At 35.3% G+C, this 17505-nt stretch overlaps 1 protein-coding gene across 4 annotated transcripts in view; it reads left to right on the top strand.

Annotated features, from left to right (window-relative positions):
- The first annotated feature begins 319 nt into the window (after positions 1-319).
- LOC136038011 (uncharacterized) overlaps positions 320-17505 on the top strand; it is a 74565-nt gene continuing 57379 nt past the window's right edge. The window contains exon 1 of one of the 4 annotated variants that reach the window (XM_065720933.1): positions 320-544. The gene's annotated coding sequence lies outside the window, so the exon portion shown is untranslated. Of the gene's footprint in view, positions 545-11834; positions 11962-17505 lie in introns of those variants that run through there. The other 3 variants (XM_065720936.1, XM_065720935.1, XM_065720934.1) reach the window with 3 other exon arrangements.

The raw sequence follows: 17505 nt of genomic DNA on the forward strand, positions 1-17505 counted from the left end.
CTAAAAATAGCCTCTGAATAGTAAAAGCAAATTATTTCTAATTAAAATAAAAAAGCGTATAAGACGCATCACCGAACTACTTTTATGAATAACCGGTTTAGTTAATTAGTATGATCGTCAATGCATATACAACATCTTCATGAATACTTAAAAAATTTTAATTCAGTCATCCGAGTCTGTAATAAATTAATTAAAAAATAAGGCCGAAATTTAATCAAATGTCCATTCGTAAGTCGCATTTTTCATTTTCTCTGTGGTGGGCTAAACATTAACATATTAGTTTCAAACGTCAACAACACTTAGAGCATGTCAACTCAGCATACCTTATTAGTTTTTTGGACAAGTTGTCCGCACTGAAAAGTCAATATAGTCTTTGTTTCCTCTTATAAGTGACGCTCGAAAGCACGCCTGCGCCCCATTAGTTGGCTTTCTCTTTCTGTTCCGATTTCTATGCAATGCTCCAGTCCAAGAAAAAGAAGATTGCAAAGACCGTCTTAGTTATATAGTTTTATTTCATTACAACGATTGAAGGATGATTAAGTAGGTGGGTTGCTACTATTCTAGTTCTTTTTAACAGATATGTCAGGCTTGTGTATTGAAAATGGGAGATATAAATTTTGGCCAAATGATTTGACACTGGCTTTCATAGGTGCATACCACCTCAAATCGGCTAGTTTCAAATGACACATTAATTCGCGAAAACACGTTGTTAATTGTAATCATTTGGAGTCTAAGCATTCAAATGATTATAAATACATTCCAAGCCAATTCTAATAAAAACAAGATCACTTGACGGTAATGAGTAAAGTTAAAAAATGCTTAATTTCAAGAGTGGTGGCAACCTCCTGCCCTTTAAACAAAGTTTAACTTACATTCTGCTCAAATCTCATGTTTGGATATCTTCTATGCCCCAAATTGAATACCAAATCGAGTGTTCTGATGTGTTTGCCCCATTTTTGAAAACATTTCGCCATCAAAATTTTCTATATTCGCATCAGCGTTTCCACTTCTACTTATTTTGGCAGTAGAATATCTATTTTTGGGCTTTTACACTTCCAAATATTAAATCTACTTGTCTACTTACTTTCCACTTATTTTTGGGGCCTAAGTTTTCTTGTCAGCCAATTATTTTGGCTTTGATTCTGTTGAGTAATACGATTCCCGAAAGGACTTAGCTGGATGCAATTTGGTTTTTTCATATCCTATTTCTAACCGTATATACTTTGTGTCGCCTTAATTAGGTCGTTCTAATTAAAATTGCTATAGTTATTGACGTAAAATATTGCCAGTTTATAATCTACTGTCAGTAGCTGAGAGCCATTGATGCTGAGAGGGGAAGACACTCTGCAATTGCTGCAAGAAATACTTAAGATGCTCTCAGGGTAAGGCAGCCTTGCGGAAGCATGCCACCAGGGCACTTTACTAGTGAGAAAGCCAGGATCTTAGCACAAAATGTATTATCTGTAAGATCTCACTTCCAGGACAATTTAGTTGAAAATCGTTTGTTGAAGATATCAGGACCAGACCTACTGAGTAGGCTTGCTCTGGATAAACATAAAGTGACAAACGTGTTGTGTCAGTCACTTGGGCCACGGTTCAAGGAAGACCTAGTGGGTATGTTGAAAGAAGACACTTTCAACATAGCTGGCAATTTGCGTCACTTATGCCAATAGTGGTTTAGAAAGGAAAGTTGATATGCTCGATATATTATTTTGTCCAAACAGCACTGCAGAGGGGGTATTTCAAAAATTAAGCTAATGTTTGCAAGAATTGGAAAAGGAAGGCGTTGACTTACGGAACTGGATCGACGTTTCTGCAGACACAACCTACTCTATCATGGTCTTTGGCCATAATTTGTCAACGCTCATCACAACCAAGTATCATTGGGTTGCGATAGTGAAGTGCTGGTGCCACTTTTGCCATTTGTGCGCTCTTTGTTGATCTTTGTTGATCTTTGTTGAACTGTAACTTTGAATTTTAGACATAGCACCAAGCGAATACATGCATGCAAGTAACTTCAAATATTCGCTCAGTTTCCTGAAATAAAGTTTGTTGCCTCTTGCTCCTACACGATGACTTTCTTCTCAACACACTATTGGAGCAACGAGACGCTTTGATACTTTACTGGATAGATTTAGCAGTAGAAGACCTGTCACATGGTAACAACCAGGTTTTATTGATGCTAAGGAGCCCTTATCAGCGGGTACTGATGCAGCTTGTAGAAAATGCTTTTGCAATATTCAATGAATTCAATCGCTTTTCGAGAGTGCGGCGCCTATTTTTTTCATATTGGAAAAAGAAATAGAATCTGTACTGATGTCATTCTGCGTGAATTTCTTTGCTGCTTCCTACCTTAGGAACCAAAAAATATAAGGATGTAGACTTAATCAACGAAGACAGTTACCTTAAGCTTGACCTGGTGTATCTTGGTTTGAACGCCGAAAGCCGCCTTTCGGATTTCATGTCTGATTCCCAATTTACCAAAAGCAGCGAAAAAGACAAGAGTATGGTCAAATAATTCTACAAAGAAGCAGTAGCACAAATTTAGAAAAGATTCCTGTTTGAAGGCGGAATATACAACTTTGTTGAGCTTGTGAATACTTTTTTCACTCTTTCAGGAGAAGTCAAAGCCCCACAATCTCTTTTCGCATCCTTTGTAATTCTTTCATGGGGCAAAGCAAGCATTGTAAAGGAGTGCCGAGAATTGGCTTTAGTTCCCCCCCCCCCAGATGACATGGAATGTGAAAGTGTTGACCCAGTTCTAGTCAGGAAATATGCCGCAAGTATAAAAACACTTACTGGACATACTAAGCTCGAAAACGTATTGAAATTAGTCGAATTTCTCATCTGTTTGCAATTTTATAAACATAATTTATAAATGTAACTCTTTATACCGCTCTTCAGACGAAGTGCCGACTAAAACGAAAAGGTGGGCTCAGCCACATGGTCGTTGACGATTCGCTCAAAAGCGTCTGAAGCGGGTTAAATCTAATGCGGCGGATTCAGAATGTTAAAGCAGATATTTCCCATTTAGGGTTGAAATGTGAAGCAGTGTTTTGAAGTAAGTTCTGCCTTTATTTTCGGAAGCGTTCGAAATATTTTTTGGTCTGATCACATTTGGCTTAGCTAGCCAGTATTTTATCAGATTTTATCCCTTTCTATTTTTGTTCCGGTTTTACAATTAAAGTCATCTATCAGAGAAAAGCCTTATGTGGGCCTCAGAAAATCGAATTTATTATCCAAATTCCTCGAATAATTTATGTATAATCAACTTATTTTCTACCTATATTTGAAAGCGTTTCTACTTCCAATCTAGTTATTTTGTGGGCTCGCCTACTTCTTTCTAAGCCATGTCAAGTGGAAATACTGTTACGCATCGATCTATTTTTACCACTTAAGAAAGACCGATAAAAAAGAAAACATTTGATTGAACATAATCCTACTACCCTTGCCATCGATTGTGCGTTTAGTGTAGAGTATCCTCTAAAATGGTGCAATAAAGGGTCATAAGAACTCTACACTTTAAGAAACGTTTACATTAATTGTGGAGGGTGAATTATATTTGTCCCAATATACTGACAAGACTATTAGAAAAGATCTCCCCTTCAGAACCAATAGCCGATCAAAATTTGTAACCGGGAAGTTAAAACAGTGGCAACTATTAAAAAAATTCTGGTCGAGTTGGGGCCAATAATTATTTCCAAATCTAGGGGGTATTTTTCTTTACCCTAATAAAATACCAAAAAAGCGTTTTTTAAACTGAAAACCAGAAGAAAAAAGATTTTCCAAAATCTAGAGTGTTTCCTCACCCCCCCCCCCTTATTGGCACTACTCGATCAGAGTTGGTGCAGCAGTTTGTGTGCTAGCTTAGCGAGTTTACTGATTAATATTAATTGATTTATGTTTTGACTCGTGCATTTTAGTTAGGAATCAATCCATATTCAAAATGTCAGCTCAACTAGACCCTATAAAGGGGAGAAACTTTGCTTTAATACGGAGATGAATAAGAACAATAGAACAGTGTTTTAAATTAACGTTAATGGTGTCACTCGCGAAATTCATTTCATTGACGAAATGAAAAGGATCTTAATTACCGTTATTCGCTATTTAAAACAAGCCAATACAACAATTGAGGCAGGGCTTAACGTTCATATCTCCATTCCTTCCTCCCGAAAAGTGACTTTGCACTAATACGAGAAATTTTTCCCTACTTGAATAAAATTGTTAAAGGTGGATAATGCCAACGTTTTTCCAAGTTACTACTCTTACTCCCTCCTCCTTTTTATAACACAACTTCTCATAAACTTGGATGATTATTACGCTAAAAATAGAAGTTTTAGGGTTGGATATGCAACAGAGTTATGACTAGGATCTGAGATGGTTATTTTATGTCTCGCCACTTCTCATCACTGAAGACCTGATTTCTAAATTAGGTGAGCATGTTCTGAGCAAAGTTGCAGCTGTATTTTTATTTTTAGATGAGGCAGCGTTTCCATAAAAACTAAGAGGTCTTGTAAGCAAAGCAACTATTTTCACAAGAACATGAAACCCTTCCCTGAGAGCTAATATGGGCTGTTGGTCGTTCCTAATGCAAGACTTTATTTGTAAGCACATTATTTCCAAAGGTAGAAAGCCCGACCTGCCAGCTGCAGCGAGCAACGTAAGGGACAGGGTTGACAGTAGGGTTATGGGATAGGTATGACAGTAGGCCCAAGTAGTGGATTCTTGCCATCTAAAAACGAGTAGAGACAAACAAGATTTTGATAATAAAAACATAGATAATGAAATTTGGGGCCATTGCAACACCTTTAATTGGTCGCAAGTAAAGATTTTCTGCTTTTTTTTCAAATATATCGATGACCCTGCCAAATGACCTCACTTTCCGTGTAAAAAACGCACAGTAGACATTTACCACTTTCTCACAAAAAAATTTAAGACATAGCCAAAAGAATGTCGCTCTAACAAATAGGCGTTCAAATTGGGATAATTCTATTTATTTAGACAGTGAAAAACAGGTATAAAAGTCTGCATTTTTCGATCATATATACAGCGACCGTTATCAGTAGAAATATTGAAGTATTAAAATTGAAACTAACATATTTATACAAACAAAATAATCAAATTTCGTGTCATTCACAAAATAATGAACTTCTAGGTTCTTCACTATGTTTTTTTTCTTCGGAGTGAGTTCAATGACAAAGTTCACTCGAAGTCTAGATGTAAATTTAAAGTATTGACGAAAATACGTCGTATATATTGGAAAATGAGATCAACCAAGTATCCAACTATAAACTCAACTCTTCCTTTCCAATTTAAAAGACACAGATGACTTTGCCACCTTCATTGGAAATTTATCTTACATTAAGGGAAGATTAAAGAAGAAAATTCACATCAAGACTTTGAATGAATTTCGTCATGGAACTCTCTCCGAAGAAAAAAATCTAATGAATAACCTGGAAGTGCATTATTTTGTGAATGACCCGAAAGTTAATTATTTTCTTTGGATAAACATGTTAGCTTCAATTTTAATACTTAAGTGTTTCTACTAAATGACGGTCGCTGTATATGTGCTTGAAATATTTAGACTTTTGTACCTGTATTCACTGTCTAAATATAAGGATTTATTCCCATTTGAACGTTTATTTGTTCGTCATGGAAAGGAAGTGTGGTTTGAGAAAATGATGCATTATTTAAGGTAATACGTTAAAATTGTTGCTCATAAAATTCAATTAGGATTTTTGTGTTCCCCCAAATTGTTTCATAATAATTATTTTAAGTTTCATTTTGCAAAATTTTGGAGCTTTTGATTCTTTTTTTCTTGTACAGCTTTCCTTCTAGTTTTATATTCAAAAATCAAAGCTACATTCATTTCTTATTTAAAATCCTTTTTTTTTGTACAATTATTTTTGGACTTCTCACGGCTGATTGACATTTTTGTGAACAAAACAATAAAAACTATTGAACTAGCGTAGATGAAAACCCTCGTTGAAACGGGGATGATGAGCTCTTGTTGTGTTTCTGTATTCAGCATAAAGGGTATCATGAGACTGGTATATGCTATATCTTGAGCATATTTCCCAAGAAAAAGAAAATTCGGCTTCTTGAAAATTTGTCTGACGCCATTTAGTCTGCTAAACTCATAATATAATTAATTTTTTCCTAGTGCCCACAGTTTTTGCGTAATGACTTTTTTTTATAATTTACTATATTTTTTATTGTTTTATGTTTAATGGACGCTACGTAGAAATCTAATAACATCAGCTCAAAATCTAATCACCAGCATTATCTTCCTCCACTCCCTTTGTTCACTGTAGTCGTCGGCTCACACCTTCACTCCTCCGTAACATTTTGTAGCAAATTGAAAAATATTAATTGAAAAATGTTTGTTTGTTAAAATATCCGTTTGTTTCGCCAGCTTAGGCTATATGTTTCCGGTTTTTAGGAAATGGTATTGGAAAATATTAAATTTTGGGGGAAGAGGCTTGGAGACACCATCTAGGCACTTTTGCGACAAAAGTCATTAGACAAAGGCCTTTTTGTTGTTTGTTGTTAATTTGGAATATGATAATAAGGAAGTAAAAAAATATTGCCTGCCAATAAAACCTAAAAAAAATTTCGTGTAAAGTACGCGAATTTTAGTTTATTTAGCTGAGGAATATTTCAACACACTTCCAATCGCGTTACAGAGTTACATTTTATAAAACCGTTAACTGAAGCCGTTAATTCTCTTGTGTGTTTGCCTTACGGTTGGATCTAGTGGAAATTTTCGTTGATCCTTTTAAGGGTGAGGCAAGGGACTTCCAATCTTAGGGGGAGAGGGGAATGGGTTAAAATATTTTTCTCTGGTTCTCACAAAAGAGCAAATGCTACGATTCTGTTTCTCTTTTTCTGCCTGTTGACAGAATCATAGGCAATAATAATCGAAGTAACACAATTTGGGGGCACTTTAGTAAAGAACAATGTCACTTCTGTATATTGTTTTTTTTTTTTTATCACTACGTGTAAAAGGAGTAGCAGTAGGCTAGAGACTAAGGAGAGGGTTCATTCAGTTGAAAATTCAAAATTATAGAGCCTTTTTTAAGAGTAAAAACTGACTGGATTGGAGTATAGAAGATCCAGCTACAGAGGGGACATCCTTGTTTGGGCACTAAAGATTGCATATCAAATAGTTCGTGGTAACGAACTGTAAGTAAGGAGTGACCCGGCTTAATAGTAACCGAAACTCTAAAAAACGGAATTTTAATACCAATAGATACATCAAAAGAATCAAAATTCTTATGCTGATTTTAAATATATAAGTTGCATCAATTTTATTCTTACCGATCAAAAGTTAAGAGCCTGAGAAAATTTGCCTTATTTTCGATAAAAAAAGGAAACACTCCCAAAAATTAATAGAATCCAAAATCAAACTATCAGATTCAGCGTATCAGAGAACCCTACTGTAGAAGTTTCAAGCTCCTATCTGCAAAAATGTGGAATTTTGTATTTTTTTTTTTTTTGCCAGAAGAAAGATCACAGATGCGTGTTTACTGTTTTGTTTTTCTTTTTCTCAGGGATGAGTGTATCGACCCAGTGGTCTTAGAATGTCGCGAGAGGCCTCATTCAAATGGAAATTGAAAGTTCTAATGCCCTTTTAAGTTGCCAAAAAACTTGGAGGGCAACTTCCAAACCCCCTCCCACTCTTTTTTCCTAAAGTCGCCGAATCAAAATTTTGACAGCCATTTTGTTCAGCATAGTCGAAAAACTAATAACTATGTCTTTAAGGATGACCTAGTCCGCCAATGTCCCAGGGGAAGGGTTTCATGTTATGAACTTTGCAAATTATTTACATATAATATTGATTATTGGGAAGTATGTAGGCGTTTTCAAGGGGGATTTTTCTGGTGGGGAGGAGTCGGGGGGAGGGAGCTACGTGGGAAGATCTTTCCATGGAGGAATTTTTTATGGGGGAAGAGAGTTTCCATGAATTGGGTGCTGGATTTTCCAACATTATTTAAAAAACAATCAGAAGTTAAGTAAAAAACAAGTTTTTTTTCAACTGAAAGTAAGGAGCAGCATTAAAACTTAAAATGAAAAGATATTATTACATATTTTAGGTGGTTCATTCCCCCTCAATGCCTCACTCTTTACGCTAAAGTAATTTTAGTGATTTCAAAAGAGCTATTTATTCCAATTAAACGGCTTTTGTGATTCAGGGGTCATTCTTAAAGAATTGGAACAAAATTAAAACTTCAGCGTAAAGAGCGAGGTATTGACGAGGGGTGAACCCCCTCATATACGTAATAAATCCTAATTCACTTATCTCAGATTCTAATGTACCATATATAGTATTTTATATCTTCTAATGTCATTTCAAGACATGAAAAAAAAAGTTAAAAAAATTATAAGTTCAAAGAAAAAACTAAGTAAAAAAGAATGTCACTACAAACATTATTTTTCTAATAGGAAAAATCACGACTAACATATCTATGTCTTCTTCATTTCTTATTTCGAAAATAACACAAGTGATTTTTTTATTTTAAGCATATTTTATGTGATTTACAGACATGAAAAATAGTTGAAAAAATTTCTAAGGAAAAAAAAGTTAAAAAAAAAAAAAAAATCCAGTTCAAGAAAATTAATTACAAGAACAAGATGGGGGCAAAAACATGGGAGAGGGGCATTAGAGCCCCTTAGAAGTTGAATATGTTGTTCCTTACTTTCAGTTGAAAGAACTTTTTTTTTTTATATATTTAATATCAAGCAAAGAACGATGTGGCATGTTTTTTCTTTGTTTTCTTCAAACCATGTCGCATAAAATAAAAATAAAAGTTAAACTGAACATAAATTTTATAACTTGATATAGAAGCCAGAAAAGTGATCAAATAAAAGCCAAATGCACCAAAACGTTGCCTATGAGATTACTTTTTACCATTGATTTTCTGGTGTTTCCGAAGAGGTGCATATCTCGAATCAAGGCAAAAAGAATCGCAAAAGGACTCCACCTTGAAGCGGACAATCATTTTATGGAATCAAATAGCTATAAAATATAATTGCTTAAAATTTGATTTTTGCGCCCACATTTTTCTTATTTTTGAAGAATAGGCATTTACTCAAAGTAGCTTTCAATAAACATCCAGATGAAATGAACCTGGGTAACACGAGTGAAATAAAACAAATCGTCTAGGTTCGTTCAATAGTAATCCTCAAAGCTTGGAGAATCAGCCCCCCTTGTATCCCAGGCCATGGAGCCTTTCGAGGGGAATAAGTGTATTTTAATTCCATTTTGAATTGTATTTTGTATTGTATTGAATAATAATAATAATAATAATAATAATAATAATAATAATAATAATAATAATAAAGCAAAGAATACAAAAGTCAAATAAGTTGGACAAACAGCGTGGTTGCTTCACTCAGTTGTTGTAGAGAATATCCTATTACATTCAGTTCCTAAGTGGAAGACTTGATATATTAATTTCTCCCTCATTAAGAAATCTACCAGAATAAAAAATTTTCCCCATTCACTAGGAAATGTTAAAATATTCATCAAGACTTTCCAGTCTGCTTTTCCAATCTTGATGGTAATATTATCTACCATAGGCGAAATTTTGTCCCCCGTACAGCATTTTCTATCTTGATAACATTTCATCCCCTCCCCCTCTCACGCTTATGAAATACAACTGCATTTTTGGAGAAATTAGACGTCGTCCTCCACCTTCGGTAGTCATATGCCAGAAATTCAAAGAAATCCTCTTCTGTGTATTTTCTCAGAAAATAAGAACAGATGAAATGTAGACATATCGAAGCCGTTAGCTAAAATTGTTCATAATTGGAATTTGGAACTTTTTATACATTCAATGGCCCGATGCCGGGAATTGTGGGAAATCCTTATCTGTTTGTTCACCAGGAACAGACTTTCGGAAGATACATCGGGGCCGCTTGGTAAAGAATGCAAAACATATAGGTTCTGCGTACACAAAATAAGGTGGGATTTTGTGAATATTGAACCATGACTTCATATCTTCAGATATTGGAGAAAGTAGCAAACAAAACAGCCTACACCATTTGCTAGCGGAATTTCAGCTTAAAAGAAATTCCTCTTCAAGAGGAGAATTTTGAATCAAAAAGAAATATTTTTAAAGGATGTTAAATGTCTTATACCTTAAAACCCCAATCTAGAGTAAGTGCTACTAAACTAAAAAAAAAAATACTGATGGCTTATGAAATCCTTAAAAATAGGGTGGAACAGTTTCAGAATTGAGGAAAATCAAGTTTTGCGTTCTAATGCCAGCATGTATACTCTTTTCTCAAGCCAAGAAAGAGGATTTTAGTGTTAATCTTTTATCCTGTATGGAAACTGTCTTTAAACATGGAGGCACTCCGTATGTCACTGACAAATGCAACGGTAAAATAAATTAGACTGGCGTAAAATATTCAGAAATTCGAGTTCACTCTCACTCTTTCCAGAATAGAAGGCCTAGGTCTACTCCTGCCACTTGCCAACTGTGATTAAGTGTAGGTTGGAAAAAAGGAATCTATGAAATCTAATGTATGGTAGAATCTATAAAAACCTAGTAAATATAAGCAACAGGTTTGAATTGAGCCATTAAACATCTATCTACAATGGTGTGATAGCCTGCTAATGTTTCAGCAGCTTACTGATGAACAGACGATTTATGAAACTTCCTAAGGGGACTGGGAGGGGGAGTGTGCGGGAGGGGCTCTTGTAAACCTCCAGTCAAGGGTTCTGGAAAATAACTATTATAATAGTTATTTTCCTATTATTATAATACTTTTCCACTTAAGAAATGGCACCAAAAATGTTGTTTTCAGTTCTATATCGCACTGACGAATGATAAAATTGAAAAAAAAAGCATGTATATATGAGCAATAGCTTTCAAATGAGCTACTGAACATCACTCCTCTAAGTTCTGCTAGCCCGATAGCCCCAAATTTTCCACTTGAAACACGGCACCTAGAGTGTCGTTTTTAGTGCCATTTGGAACTTGCAAATGATGAAATTTATAGGAAGAACGTAGACATGAGCAGTATCTTTTATATGAGCTATAAAAATCTTTCTGCGATGGTCTGGTAGCCTGCTAGTGTCATCCCTTGAGAAATGGCACAAAAAGGGCTATTTTAGTGTCATATGGCACTTGCAGATGGCGGAATTTATATAAAAAAACAGGTAGATATGAGAAACAGATTTTGACTGAGCCATTAAGCATCTCTCTATGATGGTCTGGTAACCCGCTAGGCCTGAAAAATATAATGGTCTGGTAACCCGCTAGGCCTGAAAAAAAGAAAGAAAGAAAGAAAAAAACGATAGACAGATCATTGCTACAGATGTAAAAGTGATTTTCTTTGTTGTTCAAGAAGGAGGACTTTAATTTCCCTGTGCAGGGTCTACGACCATACTGATTACAACGGTACACTTTTCATTTTGATCTGACGCCATTTTCGAGAGGCTTCAGGCCTCTGAAAATCCTGGCTTTTTTTCAAAATCCCCATAAATTTCTTTTCGCAATAAACTTTTTATTTTAAGACAAAGCTGAAATAGTAGTTACCATTCCTGAATCAGTGTTAGATGGCAATTTTTCCACCAGGTAGTTTTTATAAAAAACGCGTAGGTGGTTTATTAACTTTTGATAACTATGGGCTGATGTTTGCTCTTTACTAGGTTGCAGCTACCGCTGCAACCATGATTTGATAAGCCTTTTTAGGTAAACAACATATGTTGTTTATAATTAACAGTTAACAAGTTGCCAAACGTGTTTTTAGTCAACTATACAGTAAAACGAAGTTGGAAAAGGATTGTTAGATGACGATCCTACTTGACTTCCATGGCAACCATCACAACCCATAATACCCGTTTCGGCCAAATGAGTTAAATTTGTCAGTTTATCTTTGTCTAATTTGTGTAACTTACAGTTACATAGTGAAGAAAGTAGACAAGTTCGAAATGACTGGATATTTTAGGTAAATTTTCTTTATGTTAATTTTAAAAGGGAAGGTGGGATTTTGCCAGTAATGGTTGAGTACTGTTTCTAACTAAAAGCCATAATTAAAAAAATCTCAACCTTATTACAGAACATGGTAAAATTGCAGTTGGGCGCCTCTTCTGAATAATTGTACGGTCAATGTTGGTATTACCGGAACAATTGTTTTGGTTCATGAAACTATTGTTAATAGATGCATTTTGACTCTTTGAACATCTTTTCTCTCTTGCAAAACTACCGCAAACTCACCGTTATGGAGTTATTCCGGCCCAAATATTCTTGTATTTATACATATAGAATTGCAATCATTTCCGTTTTCGTTGATCGGATATTTGAAATCGCGAATCTGTAATAGTTTAGAAACAAATTTGGGCTATATATTTGCACATTAGGGGGGTGGGGGTAAGGCATAGCATATGTTAAATACGTAAACTGACCATTGCTGTGTTTAATATATGCTATGCTTTACCCCCCCCCCCCACTAATGTGCAAATATATAATAACTCCATAACGGTGAGTTTGCGGTAGTTTTGCAAGAGAGAAAAGATGTTCAAAAAGTCAAAATACATCTATTAACAATAGTTTTATGAACCAAAACAATTGTTCCGGTAATACCAACATTGACCAAATGTGCTACCGTTAGATTTCTTATTTTATCCTTAATCTTATATAATAGTCGTTACCCTGATAACACACCCCTCCCCACTGATGGTCCTATATATAACCCTAAACAATGTGTTTCTTCGATATTTTCCATCTCATGATGTAGCTGGATTTTCGAATCGATAAAATCCAGGTTTGCTTGTGTAATCAGCCTAGCTACAATAGAACTGTGGACAAAAAGCACATCCAGGATTTTTGTTTGGTGGGAGGGGGGTAAAATAAAAACAACTTCAAAAATGCATCAAAAATGTGTTATATGCATTTTCGTTATGTTTTTGCGAATTAGAGAAAACTTTTTTTGGGGGGGGGGGGCAAAACCCATGCCTGACTATGGCCATACTGTGGATAAAATATTGTTTGAAATGATTTAAGAATGTGGACAGCAATAAAAGGAAACGAGATAATCAGAATAATAGGAACGTGTTGGTAAAAATTCTAGTACTCACCTCCACTCCTTCTCCCTCTAGAGGGCTCTGAAATTCGCCTGCTATTGAAATTTTGACAAAGCAACATTTTACCTTAATTTTCAGTTACCAGTTGCTTTTTCTCTGCCTTTAGTAGTGCGATTTCTGTTATTTGAGTAGAATTCTGAGCCATATCAATGTTTTTTTTTTCTTCCAAATTTAGGAAATGTATTTGCATATTTTTAAAACCTTATAACTTGGGATTGAGCAAAGTTGTGTAGCTGAAAACGATTTTGTTGTACTTCATTCAAGCAGAAGATCTGTTTTGCTAGGTATCACTTTTATAACACACATATTTTTAAAGGTCATCAAAGGTCAGAACCCTCCTGAGGGAGTGGAAGTAGGTACTTAAAAAAAAACCTCCCCGCGACATACTTTAGCCTTTAGACCCATCCCTGAACGTTTCATTTGCCTAACCTAATCTCTTTCCGAGATGGTCAAAAGTCAATAAACTAGAATTTTACCGCGTGTTGCATACAATTAGGTAAGAATTGCGGTAGAATTACCGTAAGGCGGCTCTTTTGAAGGAAACATTCTAAAATATAAAAATAGTGGTCTAGCCATGGATTTTCATTTAACGCTCTTTCTGATATTACCATGTGTGGTTTTCTGACAACACCCCATCTTCTCTGAGGGTCCCATATATAGCCCTAATAATGTTTCTCCATTAGTTGAATCTCATGGAGCGTCACGAATTCCGTGTGAAGGCCGGTTTCTGTATGCTTGACTTCATGAAATCTAGTTTTGCCTGAGTGATAATAATAGAATTGTGGATATAAATATTACTTTGATTGATTTTAAGAAGTGGATAACAATGATAGTAAACAAGAGCATCAAGTTAATAGAAACATCTTGCACATTATAAAATACGAATCTCATTGTTTTCTTTTAGTTTTACACGTCCTAGGGCTATGTCTGAGACCGCCCGGGAAAGGACTGAATTTTAATAAAATCTATTTAGAAAGGACATCAAATAAGGGATTTAATAATAGCGTTTTTGTTTTATTGACATGTTTGCTTCAGAAGTGCCGTCAAACCGCATTTTGCCCATTTCTAATACCTTTTGAAAATTTCTATCTATTGGATTTTTTGGCAATTTTGTTGCACGATTCCTTTTCTTAACTGTGAGTCCCACAAGCCCTAATAGGGCCATATACGGCCCTAGACTGTATAGAAAACACTTTGCTAATTATGTTGATTCAGATTATATTTGAAAATGGAATCGATTGCGGGAATCTTGGATGAGAACTATTTCTGAGTCGGAAACACCATGACAACAAAAGAGTAGTACCATTATATTCCCTTTCAAAAATTTCCAAAATAAAGGTCGCAAATGTGACAATTAAACTCCGCTCTCCTTAATCCTGTATTCGCTTTCAGTCCACGGTCAAATCATAAATGATCACCCTGTGTTCATTGTTCACATGATATTTTGGGTAGGTGATTGCCCAACTGGCTGGAACCAGTTTTCTCGACTCAGGACATCCTGTTTTTTTTTTTTTTTTTTTTTTTTTTTTTTTTTTTTTTTTTTTTTTTGTAAAAGCTAATGTAAAGCACTCTTTTTTGAGATAGGCTCCTCTAAATAAGTGGCATATTCACCATAACGCGCTTTAAGTACAGATCGAGTTTTACTATGATGATATTCTTCATTGTACAAATGAATCTTCTGCTTTATCTAAAATAACTATCATGGGTAGCGACATTTTCGGTCGCTACCTGTGGCTCGTGCATTTGGCAGGTGATTCGCTTCTGTGGCATGGATTAGATCTTTATTCTTCTACATTAAGGTCAATCTCCTAGGTTGAAAGCTAATTCTATTAAGATAGCATTGAAATACGTACCGAGATTTCCTCCTTTCTCATTGGCTTAATTGCTCTCTTGAGGGTTGTACCAGAATATTTAAACTCTGTTGATTTAATTGAGATATTACGACCGGATTTAAAGGGAATTTAAATTTTTCACATGTCTAATTGGTAACAGCTGACCATTGGAATTTGGTTGGTTACAAGTCAGATAACAGTTTAGCATTTGAATTTTCACAATGGGCAGAAAAAAAACGAGAACAAATAAGGGACAGGAAAACCTGAGACATTGGTAAGTTCTATCTCAACGTTATAGTAGAATATATTACTTTTATTCATTTACAAGTAACATTTTCAAACAGTTCGTGGTAACAAACTGCAGTAAGGAGCTACCAGGCTCACTAGTAAGCAAAACTCTAAAAACCGAAGTTTTGGTACAAACAGTTACATCAAAAGAATTGCATTTTAATGCTGATTTTAAATATATAAGTTTCATCAAGTTTAGTCTTACCGGTCAAAGGTTACGAGCCTGAGAAACTGCGCCTTATTTTAGAAAACAGGCGGAAATACCCTCTAAAAGTCACAGAATCTTAACAAAATCACACCATCAGAGTCTGCGTATCCGAGAACCCTGCTGTAGAAGTTTCAAGCCCCTATCATAAAAAAGGTGGAATTTTGTATTTTTGCCAGAAGACAGAAAACGGGTGCGTATTTTTTAGTTTTGTTGTTGTTCTTTTTTCCTCAGGGGTGATCGTATCGACCTAGGTGTCCTAGTATGTCACAAGAGGGTTCATTCTAACGTAAATTAAAAGTTCTAGTGTACTTTTTAAGTGCCCAAAAAATTGGAGGGCACCGAGGCCCCCTCCAACGCACATTTTTCTCCAAGGTCACCGGATCAAAATTTTTAGATAGCCATTCTGTTTAACTTAGTCAAAAACCTAAAAACTATGTCTTTGTGGATGACTAAATCCACCACAGTTCCCGGGGGAGGGGTGGCAACTTATAAACTTTGACCATTGTTTACACATAGTAGTTGTTAATTATGAAGTGTACAGACGTTTTCAGGGGGACTTTTTTGTGTTGGGGTTAGGGTTGGTCGGGGGGGGGGGGCAGGTTACGTGGGAGGATCTTTCCATGGAACAATTTTTCATAAGGGAAGAGAATTTCCATGAAGGGGTCGCAGGACTTTCTAGCATCATTTTAAAAAAGACAATGAGATTTTTTTTTACTGGAAGTAATGATAAACATTAAAACTTAGAAACGAACATAAAATATTACTTATATAAGGGGGTTCGTCTCTTCCACAATACTTTGCTCTTTACGCTAAAGTATTTTTAGTAACTCTAACTAGTTATTCTACGGCCTTTGTGATTCAAGGGTCATTCTGAAAGATTTGGGACAAAATTCAAGCTTTAGTGTAAGAACGAGGGATTGACGAGGGGGCAAACCCCCTCATATACGTAATATAAATACACAAATATATATGTTCGTTACATAAGTTAATTCGTAAGGTACGTATGTTTGTTACTAACAAAAACGTTTGTAAAAAAAATAAAACAAATCTAGTTGTCTTTTTAAGTAACCAAAAATCGGGAGGTAACTAGGCCTCCTCTCCCATCCCCCTTTTTTAGCAAAATCGTCCGATCAAAACTATGAGAAAGCCATTTAGCTTGTAATTAACATAAAAATTGCTTCTCCAGACTAAACATCCATATGATATATGGGTAGATTATTGCAAAATATATCGTGCGAAGAATACTTTCCGGCAGAATATGCTTCAATCTTTTGACGATGCCAACTCCACGTGCAACTTTGGTGGAGATAATGCCGATATGATGCTTCTACGATAGATTAGAAGCATTATGGAAACCGAGGTACCGCAGTGATATAACTTGTAAAATAGGCTTTTCATCAAATAGAACTTTACTACTTACATCAACAGAATCACCCACTCTAAAGAATGTCAGTAAAAAAATTTCTTTACATTCACACACAGCAAACTTACACTTGTAAACATCTCTAATCTTTTGAGAGTAATACGAGCTTTTGCTATCAAATTATCTGCGGATTTTGGAAATTTTGTTAGCAATAATGTCAGTAATATATGTATCCTTTAGATAAACGCGCATCATGTTCACGTAAACTAAATAAAGTAAAGGGCCCAGCACAGACATTTTGCTATTTATAATGTTAGATATTGTCGTATGAGTGTCTACACCAGGAAACTACTTTACCCCATGAAATACAAGGCTATCAAGCATGGACTCTTGATCATAATTATCAAGCTTTTTTTCTATTCGACCAATTTTCTCCTCCAAATTTTCAATTTGACTACCTAGTAGAGCCTGCTCAATTTTTGCAAACTTTGGATTAAACTCGAGCGTGATAGACTACCTAGTAGAGCCTGCTCAATTTTTGCAAACTTTGGATTAAACTCGAGCGTGATTGAATCATAAACCTGGCTGATTATCAGTTCAGTACCTTCTTTGTTCAATTAATTTGGGTCATTGAACTTTTCAGTAACTGAAAGTAAATGAAAGTAAGGAGCAGCATTAAAACTTAAAACGAACAGAAATTACTCCGTATATGCAAGGG

Source organism: Artemia franciscana, chromosome 17 (genome assembly GCF_032884065.1).
Source record: "Artemia franciscana chromosome 17, ASM3288406v1, whole genome shotgun sequence".
NCBI classification, from domain to species: Eukaryota; Metazoa; Arthropoda; class Branchiopoda; order Anostraca; family Artemiidae; genus Artemia; species Artemia franciscana.